We start from the raw sequence: 13229 nt of genomic DNA, 5'->3' as shown, positions 1-13229 counted from the left end.
GGGGGGGGTTTCCAAATCTAGTGAAATTCCCATTCGTGGGTATTATCATGCCTGTGGGGTTGGCAGTTCTTTAAAGTTTAGCAAGTCTGCAAATAACTACAGAACACAATACAGTCCCCCTCCCTTCCTCTCTTGCTCTCTCTCTCTCTCTTTTTTTTTTTTCCTTTTCCTGCCTCCAAACGCCTTCTTGGAGGCTGAAGCTGGGCAGGTCTCCAAAGGTGCAGCAGTCACAACAATCCCGCAGTTCAAAGTTAAGCAGCAGTTGCACAACTTTCAGCCGCTCTCTTTAGGCGGCTACTAATGAGCTAAGAAACCAGGAGCATCTGAGGAGGTGAAGAGGAAGCTCTCAGTTCTCCCTCCACTCTACAAATCCAACACCTCCCCCCCCGCATCCCACCCCCACTCTCACCCGCGAGAACTTTAAGATATCATCCTTGCTGTTCGCTGGCCTGGCGGACCATGGCTCCCTTTGGAAGAAACTTGCTAAAGACTCGGCATAAAAACAGGTAAAAGTTCAGCGTGTGTGTGTTCGGAAGCTTCTGTGTGAAAGTATGTGTACTGTGGTAGTTAGATTCTGATTAAAAATGCTCTTGGAATAAAGTCCTGTAGAGTTGGGGCTTGTATTTGTACTCCGCTGGTAACGATATTGTTCCAGTCGCAGTGACTGCAGTGACCGCAGCTGAAGGATCTCTGAAAATAAAAAATGATGTTTTTAACTCTTTTTCTTCCTTTGGCCACTGCTGGTTCCACCGCTAGCATCCCGCTCTTTGTGCTTGTTGCCTTGCTTTTTGATAGTACTGGAATGGCAAGTTTTCTTTTGTGTCAGACAGGATTTTAATGTATTAGATGAAGATAGAACTAGAATTTATTAGCTACTAATTAGGAAAAAAAAAAACAACACACAGAACTGCTGATATAATCTGGAAACAATGCTTTGGCTCCCCTTTGAGTGGGACATTCTTGAAACCTGGAAAGTTCCCAAAGTGAAAATACTCTGTAGAGAAACTTTTTGTGAACTCATTCTTTCGAAAATCTTTGAGAACCTTAGGTGATTTTAGGCACTAAAAAACGATTCAAACAGATGTCCTCCTTAATCCTTATTATTACTGTTTGATTTGATTTGCCATTTTTCAAGCCAGCAATGCCCATAGTGTAAATACATTATTTCACATACATGCAAATTTTTCTTGATATGTATTTATGTGTGTGTCAGTCCTATTAAATATTTTATTAACTCAAATACCACATTTTTATGCCTAAAAAAATGTGAGGGTAACTGTAGAGATGGGCTTTACTTTTTTAATATATTTTGACACAAGGGCTTTTCCACAACTTTTCTCTCAAACACACTTGTTTGTACTTGTCAAAGTTTACTTAGTATAAATTTGAAAGCATATAATTACATGGCAGGAAATGATATGATTATTTTAGAGGGTCTGCATGACATTATAGTAGTACAACTTTAAAGTCAATCTCTAGACTTTAATTTGGGCCTGAATGTCTACTTGAAAAACACTGTCATTATCTCTTTCCAAGTGTCTTTATAATTTAGTTGACTAAATTAACTTAAGAAATGAAAGCAACAATAATCAGTACTATCAAACTTTCTAAATATGTTTTATTATCTAATAATTTGAATACATATCACAAATATTTCTGATAGTTAATGAGACTATGTGTATGTTAAATGTATCTTAAAGAAAGTGAAAGTATTAGTCACTCAGTGTCCAACTCTTTGTAATCCCATGGACGGTAGCCCGCCAGGCTCCTCTGTCCATGGAATTCTCCAGACAAGAATACTGGAGAGAGTAGCCATTCCCTTCTCCAAGGGATCTTCCCAACCCAGGCATTGAACCCAGGTCTCCTGCACAGCGTGCAGGCGGAATTTTTACTGTCTGAGCTACCAGGGTAGTCTTTAAAAATATGGTAGTGATAGTTATCAAAAATAGGCTTGTATTTTAGTACTGCTGATGCATTAAAAATTATTTCAAACAACTCCCTTTGCCAAAAGAAAATCCTTACTGCTTTTTGAAGGGTATTTCAGTACCATTATTTCTGAAGTGTGTTTGTTTAATGCTGTAGAGAGATACAAAGATTACTTTGGGAAAGTTCATGGTATTATGAAACAAGTTATGTTTTTGGCATAGTGATCTTTCTGAATAGCACCCCTGTAGATAAGAGTTGTTTTGTATTTGTGTGTGTGTGTTTTAAATAATTCAAGAATTCTGTCATTGGTACGCCAAATAACAGTACAACAAACCTGGATACACCCCTGGGAGATTCCCTCCCATGTCTACTTCCGTTGCCTCAAATTGACTCTTCAACATCTACCCATACAACTGGCTTTTGTTCAGGGAGGTGAGTATACGAACATTTTAAGATGACCTTTTCTATGCAAAATTATGAAAAAGTGGAAGCAGACAATGAAAGACAGGAAGCTTAATAGTATTTTAAGTTGCTCTGAGAAAATGGAATGGTATTGAAGCAATCGAAGGCGATGCTTTATTATGAACATGTGTTTTGGTGAAAGTGGTAACAGTCTGTAATGACTGTAATAACTGTGTTATTAAAGATTTGTATTTTTCCAATCCTTAAGAAACACTTAAACCACAGAGGTGACTTGCGACGAAAAAACTGTGGGTATTTCCAACTAAGCAGCTAAATAAGCCACGTGGTGTGTTGAAAGAGAATTAATGTATATTTGTTTGCTTCAAGGTTTAGTTTTGCTATAGATGAGATTTCTTTTGTTTTGTCTGTTTTGTTTTTCCATATTCTCAAAGGTGAAACTACAAGTGAAATTTAGTTACAGGATTAAGTTTATCAGTTTCAGTTCCTGAGTTCTATAATGATTTAAATAATTATACTCCAGAACATAGAAACCAAATAACTTTCCTTAAATGACAGGTGATTCATCCTTTGATCGATTCATTCTTTGATGATAAAACAGTTATCTGATAACAGCCAATGCATTCTTCAAGTACATAGTATACAATTCCTTGTAAAAAGTAAAGGAAGAATTTGAGCAATGTATTTGTGTACACTGTAATATAAAGTGTATGCAGTTAAAAGATTATTTTATCTTTGTTGGCAGGAAAAAATGAGGATTTTTGGGGGGAATATTAGGATTTTGAGATCATAAAATTTGAAGAAAGTTTGTTTATTGAAGTTTCCTGCGTCATGTTCTCTCTCTTTTCAGTTTTGTTCACTCTTATTAATAGAATGATATTTAATCACCCAAGACTGAACCTCTTAAGGCAGTTCTGTCAGTAGTCTCATAATACATGGATATTTGAGTCTTAAAGACAGATGAAAAACAAATGAAACTTCAAAGTATGAAGCATAAAAACTTTTAGGAAACATGCCCTGTAAATATTGAGGAGGGTAGAGCCGTATCTGTCTAGTCCCCAGTCGGCTCAGTCGCTCAGTCTTGTCCGACTCTTCGTGGCCCCTTGGACTGCAGCACGCCAGGCTTGCCTGTCCATCACCAACCATCACCATTGTCTAGTCCCCATTGGTTCTAATTCTCAGGACAGTGCCAGACGTGTGATGGACTTATATAGTACAGTTGTTTATGTAGTTTTATAAACTAAAATTGTTACTTGTACTCAAATAAAACAACAGCAACATTCCATTCTCTCGTCATCATCTGATATCACCTGGTATTATATAAATGTGAATACTCTATAAAGGATTGGTTGACAATTGGTGCAATCCAAAAACCAGGGAGATGGACAAAAAAATTATATGGATTTGAACACTAAGATAATCCTCCCCTACCAGAACATATTTTCTAAATGTTGAGAATCAGTCAGTTCAAAAAACTGGAAAATAGTCTTCAGGAATACTGAGGATAATGCTTGGTCACAAAGCAATTTTAATTGGACACATAAACATTTTATGCTTTTCATTTCTAACTTTCATGTAAATATTTGAAAGAAATGGAGCCAATCTAAAATCTTTATGCTTCAATCAGAATAATTGTTTTACAACATTCTGATCGTTATAATATTTAACAGGAAGAGTACACTTTTCAGAAGACCCTTTGGTCTCAGGAAGTGGACTGTTTACTTTGTTTCCAATAATAATTAGAATGTCCTGTGACTGAATCCCAAAGATTGAGGATTACCTTCTTATGCAACTTTTTGTTCACATAAAGAATAAAAATGTTGGAGAGTCTAGATATTTTCTTTTCAACGAACACTTAAAGTTTATGAAAATGTTTTTACAAAGTTGCTAAGTGGCTTTTGTTTCTCATAGAAAATCCAGAGAAGCAAATAATGAAGTGCGAATTCACTGGTATTTTAAATGGACATTCAATAATTGAATTTAGATTATTAACATATTTAGGTATTCATATAAGTTCCATCTGTGAGTGTGTTTATCTTTGTATTGTCGTGTCCAGCTCTTTGTGACCCTGGCAGGCTCCTCTGTCCATGGAATTCTCCAGGCAAGAATACTGGAGTGGGTTGCCATGCCCTCCTCCAGGGGATCTTCCCAACCCAGGGATCAAACCTGCGTCTTTTATATCTCCTGCAGTGGCAGGCGGGTTCTTTACCAATAGCACCACCTGGGAAACCCCTACAATTCCTTGGTGTTTAGTAACATTTGGGGGCAGAGAATTGGTTGGACTTTTTACCAAACCTTGCTAGAAGCAAAAAAATTGCCATTGTAAAGCAGTACTTCATACGTTTGTTGGAAATATAAAATTAGAATACTTTTTTCAGGTGATTCACTGAAAATTAACAATGATTATGAAATAGTCTAATTGTGTGAATAAGACCTTATAATTATCGTTAGGTGTCATTCAGCTGGGCTTCTCAGGTGGGGCCAGTGGTAAAGAACCCTCATGCCAATGCAGGAGACATGTTTTTGATCCCTGGGTAGGGAAGATTCCCCTGGAGGAGGCCTTGCCAACTCACTCCAGTATTCTTGCCTGGAGAATCCCACAGACAGAGGAGGCTAACAGGCTATAGTCCATGGGGTTGCAAAGATTCTGACCTGACTGAAGTGACTTAGCATGCATGGATGTACAATTCAGACAACTTGTCTTTCCTTTGGCATTTTACTATACCTATATCAGAGGTAATAACAAACTTTGTCCTAATATCAACTTGAAATCAAAAGTCTCCAAACATTTTGTAAAAAAATTATTAGTAGTAAATAACACAGCTATATTGTTTTATGATTGACATATAATTTGCTTTAAAATTTGCTTTTAAATGAATGAAAACATATCTAATCAAGTTTTCTAAAACCAGGTGCCTCATATTGCTCTCTGAAGCTCCGAATGCCACAAATACTTCATCAGAAGGAAGAATTAAGTTTTGTGCTCATGATAGAAATTACTGGCAAGCCGGATGTTTTCTTTTTGTAATTAGAAGTATGGTAATTTATGAATTCTGTAAAACAGGAAATTATCATGTTCTATTTTGTCTAACCTCCAGTAAATATTTGAAATGCCCCTGAAACTGACTTGAGAAATGCCAGATATTTGAGTACGTACATCTTTTCAGTTCCCAGGTGTTCCTGAAAGAGATTTCCCCTGATGATACCTGGTAACTTAAGTAGTTATTACTTGGCAGTAGACAGTGCATTAGGAACAATGATTGGAATTCTCTAACCCTGGCAAAAATACCCTGAGAGCAGTGGCTGCGGTGAAATTGAGCCCTAGGTTAAATCTTGAATTGTTACTCAAAAAACTATAAGCCAACTTAGAGCCCAGTACATAAGATGCTTTATTATGCACCATATCAATTCGTGAAACATGTACAGATGAAAATCTTAAGGATTTTTTTCTAAGTATTTAAAAGTTTGTAGCTAGTTAACAGTTTTATTTATATGGCCTTTTTATTAGCTAGACTAACTTAGAAAGTTTTGATGTTATTTGTTTGGTATATATTTGGGTAGTATATACCAAATAGTATATTTGATAATGGCTCTAAGTAATTCACAAAACTATGGCTCTTTCCTTTTGATTTTATTTCTAAAAATGGAAGAAAGTTGAAGTAGTAGTATGAGTTTACCTCTTCTAGGTAAATGTGGATGCCAGTCCTTAATAAGAAATCTATTAGTAACATATTGGCTTTCTTAAACAAGGCAACATGCCATCTGCATTATGTACACGTGGCCGGAAAACATTCAGCATACTTCTGTGTAATAATGTTCTTTAGTGTATACTTGCTTAGGAGTTTTAAAAGATATCCATTCGGCCAAACATGCATAACACATACAACATTGATTTCTCTATATCTCTTTTTTTATAAAATGGATTGTGATTCAATTATTGTGGAGACTATTGCAAGGCTACACCTTTTAGAGAAAGTTTGCATATCTGTTGATTGTAATTTGAAGTAATTACTAATGCAAATGGTCACCCAACAGCAAAGTATGTAATAATTACTTGTGTGAATGAAATAGAGTCTCAGGGAGATGTTTAGCATTGGCAGTGATCAGTAAACTATTTCAAGAACAAAAATGAGTGATGGGTATTAAATATGCTGACTGACAAGGCAAATTACTCTCAGTGGTTTATATCTGCAGGCTAGAATGCCCTCTGTTTTTATAAGTAAAGTGACTTAAGATACCTATAAGAAAATCTCATAGAGTGTACACTCAGTGAGATCAGGGACCTCTCCTATCTTGTTTCTTTCTAGATAAGATTGAGTAGGTGCTCAATAAAACTTGTTGATTGAATAAATGAATTCATATACTCTCCAAATACAGCTGGTCCCCATAAAGCATTTGCATCAGAGTCATACATTTGTGGTGAACAGATCATGGGTAGTCAAAGAATGAATCCATAAATTCATGGCTGACCTCTCATCATCCCTGCTTCTAGGCTCAAGTCCTTGCCTTCAGATGGTTAAGGGCCATCTATGAGAAATAGAGGCTGTAAGAGACTTTTACTGTACTCCTGGTAAAAAACAAACCAAGGCACAGGGTGATTCATTCTTCTCTAGGGATGCTTTCACTTCCGCTCATGCTCCTTGAATGTAGCCACGTGTGTATGTGAGTTAGGTTTGGCGGGTGACGGTAGCTGGCTACTCTAGACCCCACTGCTGAATGTAGCACATTTCCTCCTTCTGTGGAGACAAGAGGGAAATACAATTGGGGAACTGTTCGTTTTCTCACATGAAAGGAGGATTTATGCTCTTTGTATGAGACAATTACAGTTATGAGACAACGGGCCAGTGCTAGAAATAGGCAGAAAGTAATCTTAATTGAGAACTCCAGTTCTCTAGGCACCTAGAGTTTAGGTCTTATCTTGGATTTGCCATCACTGGTTGTGTGCATCTTTTTTTTAGTCTTTATTGAATTTGTTACAATATTGCTTCTGTTTTATGTTTTGGTTTTTGGCCTCAAGGCATGTAGGATCTTCTCTCCTGAGTAGGGATGGAACCCAAACCCTCTGCACTGGAAGGCAAAGTCTTAATTACTGGACTGCCTGGGCAGTCCCTATTTTATCTTTCTAATACAACAACAACAGTAACAAGAGCAAGCAAAGGCAATTTTTTTTTTAACAGAAAACAGAAAAACTCTGTAAAGCAGTTATCCTGCAAAGGCAAAATGTTAAGGTTGACAGTTAAAGAGGCTGCTCTTTAAGTAGAGGAAATACACAATTATGATTAATAATACACTAAAGTCATTATGGGGCAGAGTAAATCCATTTATAACACATCTTAAAACACTTACTATGTGCACTAAGTAATTTACATAATACTTAAAATTGCCCTGTGAAGAAGGTACGAATTTTCCCCCATTTCATACATTAGTTAAGACCCAGAGTAGTACAACAGTTAATAACTGACAGAGACAGAATTTGAATCCATCCTGTTAACCATTATTTTGCATGGTTTATTTAGTATTTAGTTTTCTCATCTCTAAAACAGAGTTAATCCTAAACTATCAAGAATTTGGATTAAATCTGAATATAAATAAAAACTTAGCACAGTACTAGGACAGTAAAAATTCAGTAAATATTCACTCCTTGTTCAAGTCTCTAGGATTAAATATGTTATGAAGTATATCTTAAGTTTTTAATACCTAAACATGATATTTTGGGCTTCAAAATTTCAATCTTGACTCACTAGAACCCTGGTCTCTTTTCCTGATCACCACTGATCTCTTTTCTTCCCTAGATACAAAGACGTAACATCAAAAATTACCAAATGTAATTAAAAATAAATATATAAATGTTGCACAGTACTAACTTTGGATCTTGATGAAATATTTCAATGCTGACAGTTTTACCTTTAATTGTCACACCTCATCTTAGCAAAATTATTAGATGATTAATGATTTTGCAATGTATAGCATAGGGCTTCCCAGGTGGCGCTAGTGGTCAAGGACCTCCTGCCAATGCAGGGGACGTAAGAGACATGAGTTCCATCCCTGGGTAGGGAAGATCCCCTGGAGGAAGGCATGACAACTCACTCTGGTGTTCTTGTCTAGAGAATCCCATGGACCGGGGAGCCTAGTGGGCTACAGTTCATAGGGTGCAGTCAGACACGAGTGAAGTGACTTAGCATGCAGCGATGCTCGGCATAGTTTAAGAGACAGTTCTTTATGTGCCTCTGTGAACTTTAACTAAAACAAAATGATACATAATTTGAATATTTTAGTATTATCTTTGTTTAATAATACGTGAGACTGAATTAGATACTTAAGGTGTCTTTCATGTTTCAAGCTTCTGTGATTTTAAAATTCCCTCTGCAGAATATAATTCAATTCTCTTGTCCTGCTTTTTATGCCTTTTCAAGAAAACTTTTAAAAATGGAATTGAAAGAAAGATTTTTTTCTTGTAATTTTATTTTACTTAAACATCTCATGCATTGCCACATAACCTCCACCATGATAGGTAACATGGTAAAAGTCAGATGGTTTATTTTCAATTATAAAGAGACATGATTAGTTTATAAATTATAATATCTAAGAATTATTGAGTATTTGCTAAGCACAATTTTAAATTTAGTAGCATAAATGTAAAAATGTTAGGAATAGCTATCATTTTATTTTATTTATTCAGGACTGGTAAACTCTGTATTTTGTATTGTACCAAACATGCAAAGACACAACCTCATTCCTAAGAGATTAAACTCCTAATTGAGAAAACAGCACTATAGTAGCTCATGCATGAAATTGTTTTCTAAAAATCACTCTTCCATGGGAAACTATCATTGACAGGGTAAATAAAGTCATAATCTTTATACTACAATTTTAAAAAATGAAAGTATAATCTTTTAAAGTTGAGGAAGGCTGTTCTTCTGTAGAGTAGCTGCTCACTAAATGTTTTTGATTGACTCTAAATAGAAATACATAATAGAGAAGTAAATGGAGAAAAATAAAAATAAAAGGAGCATCGTCATAATTAGATAGTGTTTATTAAACTCCCACAGTTAGGTGACAGGCTTGGACAAGAGAAGGGAACACAACAAGGTTTATAAAGAGAGGTGGGAGGGGACTGAATCGTACAAAGCTAGGAATGACTCAGGGTGATCAAAAGAGAAGAATTCAGGAAGCAGGCAGAAAAAAGGTCAGTTTGGCAAGAATCCAGAATCTTGCTGATTTTACAATTGAGAAAAGTGTTAAGGATGTGTTTATATAAGAGTAATAGACTTACAGTCAACTTTAATTGACTGATGTTTATTCTAATAATCATGTTAAACTGGTCAGTCTATCAGTTTATAGAATTGAGTTGTTCTGCTATTTTGTGGATCTTTTTGAATTTTAGCTCTACTAATGCAGATAGTGGTACAATTTCAACAAATTTTCATCCTCACTAATTATGATTATAATTGGTAGGAATTTTGTGTCTGGGTTTTACTGATGTACTACACAGTATATACTTGGTCTCAACCAATGACTGAGATATTTTATAGCCACCTAAGATGTCTTTGGTTACGCTTATGCTCCTCATTTACTCTTATTTTTTTTTCAATCCTTCTAGAATTCCCTGCAATTATGATTAATTGGAGGTACGTAAGAACTCTTAGCAGTGAATCAGCTTAAGGGAGACCACAGACCTTCTTGGGCTTCCCAGCTGGCGCTATTGCTAAAGGACCCATCTGCCAACACAGGCAACAATAGACATGGCTTTGATCCCTGGGAAGATCCACTGGAGGAGAGCATGGCAGCCCACTCCAGTATTCTTGCCTGGAAAATCCCATGGACAGACGAGCCTGGAAGGCTCCAGCCTGTAGGGTAGCAAAGAATCAAACATGACTGAAGTGACTTAGCGTGCACACCCCCACAGACCTTGAGAGTAGAACTTGTAGATGTGTATTTTTAACTCAGCACATAATTACCTTTGTCTGGAAGCTATGAGAGATGCCATTGAACAACCATGGATGTCTCCATGGAGTAGACATATAATAACTACAATCTCATAAGAAGAAAAGAATTGTACACAATTAGCAAAAGCACTGGAGAAGGCAATGGCAACCCACTCCAGTGTTCTTGCCGGGAGAATCCCAGGGACGGGAAAGCCTGGTGGGCTGCTGTCTATGGGGTCGCAGAGAGTCGGACACAACTGACGCGACTTAGCAGCAGCAGCAGCAGCAGCAAAAGCACTTATGAAACTACAGTGGACCTTTGAGTTCTACCATTTTTAATGCACAGGAAGTCAAGCACTTTATAGCAGGCAACCACAAAGTATTATATTTAATTTCTTGACTGCTTGTTCTTCTACTTTGGTAGTGAAAGTCAAAGAACTTTTTCTTAGAATTATTAATAATAGGCATGGAACTTAGACTAAGTTTTTTTTTTTTTTTAATGATCATTTTTAGTGGTTCTACTTTTAGTTAGGAGAACTTGCTTAATCGCAGTTTAGAGAATTAAGTAAAATGGCAGCTTTTGCTATGCAATGCCTTATGTAGTCTCAGCATATAACAGTATCGCTTTATTATCTACCTTAGCATCTGAAAATAAAACATTCTCAACTCTCCCACTCTATCAGATTTGGCATCTACGTGTATATATTTCCCTTGTTTGGACTCAAGATAATGGTTATTTGATGATTTTTTAAAATTCAAAAATATCAAATGAATCTCTTTCTTTGGGGGCATTATTAAAATTAAATGTGAATCAAACATGGACCTTACTTTAAGGAAATTGTTGCTCGGTAGACACACAGACATACTTTAAATAATTAAAATACAAGCAGGTATTTTAAAACATCATAATAAAATCTATATTTTCAACAAAAACATTTATTTACCTTAAGATGTGTGCCACATGCTTTTCTATGTGTTGCAGATAAAAAAGTCAGACAGTCAACCTCTCTGTTCTTATTGAAGTTATAGTGCCGTGGTGGACAGGCAGACAGTAAGCAAACAATAAATGAACAAGAAATTTCAGGTAGAGATTACAGTTATAGGAATCACTATAGAGACAGAGCTTATAAGAATTCAAAACTGAGTGGAAGGGCATGATAGAAAGTATCAGGATGGGAAAAAAAACCCAATCAATGAGAACTACAATTTGGGCTCTGAATAAATAGGAATATAGTCGTATCATCATAAAGAAAAGAAAAAAACGGCAAGAGTAATTTGAGGGAGAGAAGAACATGAGGGTGAAGAGTAAAAAAATTCAAGGTGTCCTTTGAATGTTACCAAATATTCCACCTCCAAACACCTGGTGTTTGGACACACTGCACTTTGAAAGCAGCCTTTCATCCAGCCTACTCCCATCCCGCCTGACATCCATATGGGACTGATTAATATGGAACATACTGCACCTGGAATGGGACTTTAAAGGCAAAACACACTAGTTTCCCAGCCAAGAGCTTCAAGCTGACTAATCCTATGTTAAACCCACTCATTCTTCATACAGCATTTCACTGCCATCATCTTAGTGAGCCTTCACTCATTGCCTTTGGTTGAAATTACTTCCAAACATGGTCATGACTTCCATGAGATTATGCATTCTACTGTATAAAGACCAGATTATTTTTACTTTCTTTTAATTGGAGGATAATTGCTGTACAACAACATGAATCAGCTATAAATATACATATATCCACTCCCTCTTGAACCTCCCTCACAATATTTTTACTTTCTTATCCCCTAAAAGACACTTAATCCTTGAAAGAAAAGTTATGACCATCCTAGGTAGCATATTGAAAAGCAAAGACATTACTTTGCCAACAAAGGTCCATCTAGTCAAGGCTATGGTTTTTCCTGTGGTCATGTATGGATGTGAGAGTTGGACTGTGAAGAAAGCTGAGTGATGAAGAATTGATGCTTTTGAACTGTGGTGTTGGAGAAGACTCTTGAGAGTCCCTTGGACTGCAAGGAGATCCAACCAGTCCATTCTGAAGGAGATCAGCCCTGGGATTTCTTTGGAAGGAATGATGCTAAAGCTGAAGCTCCAGTACTTTGGCCACTTCATGTGAAGAGTTGACTCATTGGAAAAGACTCTGATGCTGGGAGGGATTGGGGGTAGGAGGAAAAGGGGACAACCAAGGATGAGATGGCTGGAAGGCATCACCGACTCGATGGACGTGAGTTTGAGTAGTTCGAACTCTGGGAGTTGGTGGTGGACAAGGAGGCCTGGCGTGCTGCGATTCACAGGGTCTCAAAGAGTCGGACACGACTGAGCGACTGAGCTGAACTGAACTGAAAGAACAATAGACAGAACTATTGTATAGATATCAGAGTTCAAATAATATTTTAGTAATTAAATAAACAAAATCTAGATTTTTGATGCAAGTAAATCATCTAGGTCAGGAGTTGGCAAACTTTTTGTGTAAAAGGTCGTATAATAAATGTTTAGGTTATTCCTATCATACTGTCTCAACCACTCAACTCTGTCCATGTGGTGTGAAATAGACAATTCAGAATTAAGTGGGTGTGACTGTACATAAACCAATTTTTGTTTACATGGAGTGGATAGTTATAATCAGCAGGTCCCAGTTGACTGAAAAATTCCTTTTATTTATTTCTCCCTCAAAACCCTTCCACCACTCATGCTCCAAAAAAAAATAAGTAAATAAAAGAACACTTAGACAGGTAGACATGGTGACTGTGTTAAAGGGGGATGAGATAGAGAAAAAATCTAGGAGGACTCCCAATTTGCAAACTTGAGTGAAATGGCAGGGTGATAGTGATTCCCATTTGATAGGATGGGAAATCAAGAGATGGAAGAGTTTGAGATGTGGGAGGAAGAAGTGGTGAATTCATTTTGATGGGCCATGTTTGAGGTGGCCATAATATAAATAAAGATCAAGTAAA

General features: G+C 36.7%; 1 protein-coding gene across 1 annotated transcript in view; it reads left to right on the top strand.

Moving 5' to 3' along the window:
• RASSF9 (Ras association domain family member 9) overlaps nucleotides 1–13229 on the top strand; it is a 53695-nt gene that overhangs the window by 23339 nt on the left and 17127 nt on the right. The window lies entirely within an intron of this gene.

Source organism: Capricornis sumatraensis, chromosome 4 (genome assembly GCF_032405125.1).
Source record: "Capricornis sumatraensis isolate serow.1 chromosome 4, serow.2, whole genome shotgun sequence".
Lineage (NCBI taxonomy): Eukaryota > Metazoa > Chordata > Mammalia > Artiodactyla > Bovidae > Capricornis > Capricornis sumatraensis.
The sequence above is the reverse complement of the archived record's forward strand: the minus strand, read 5'-3'. Positions and strand labels throughout refer to the sequence as shown.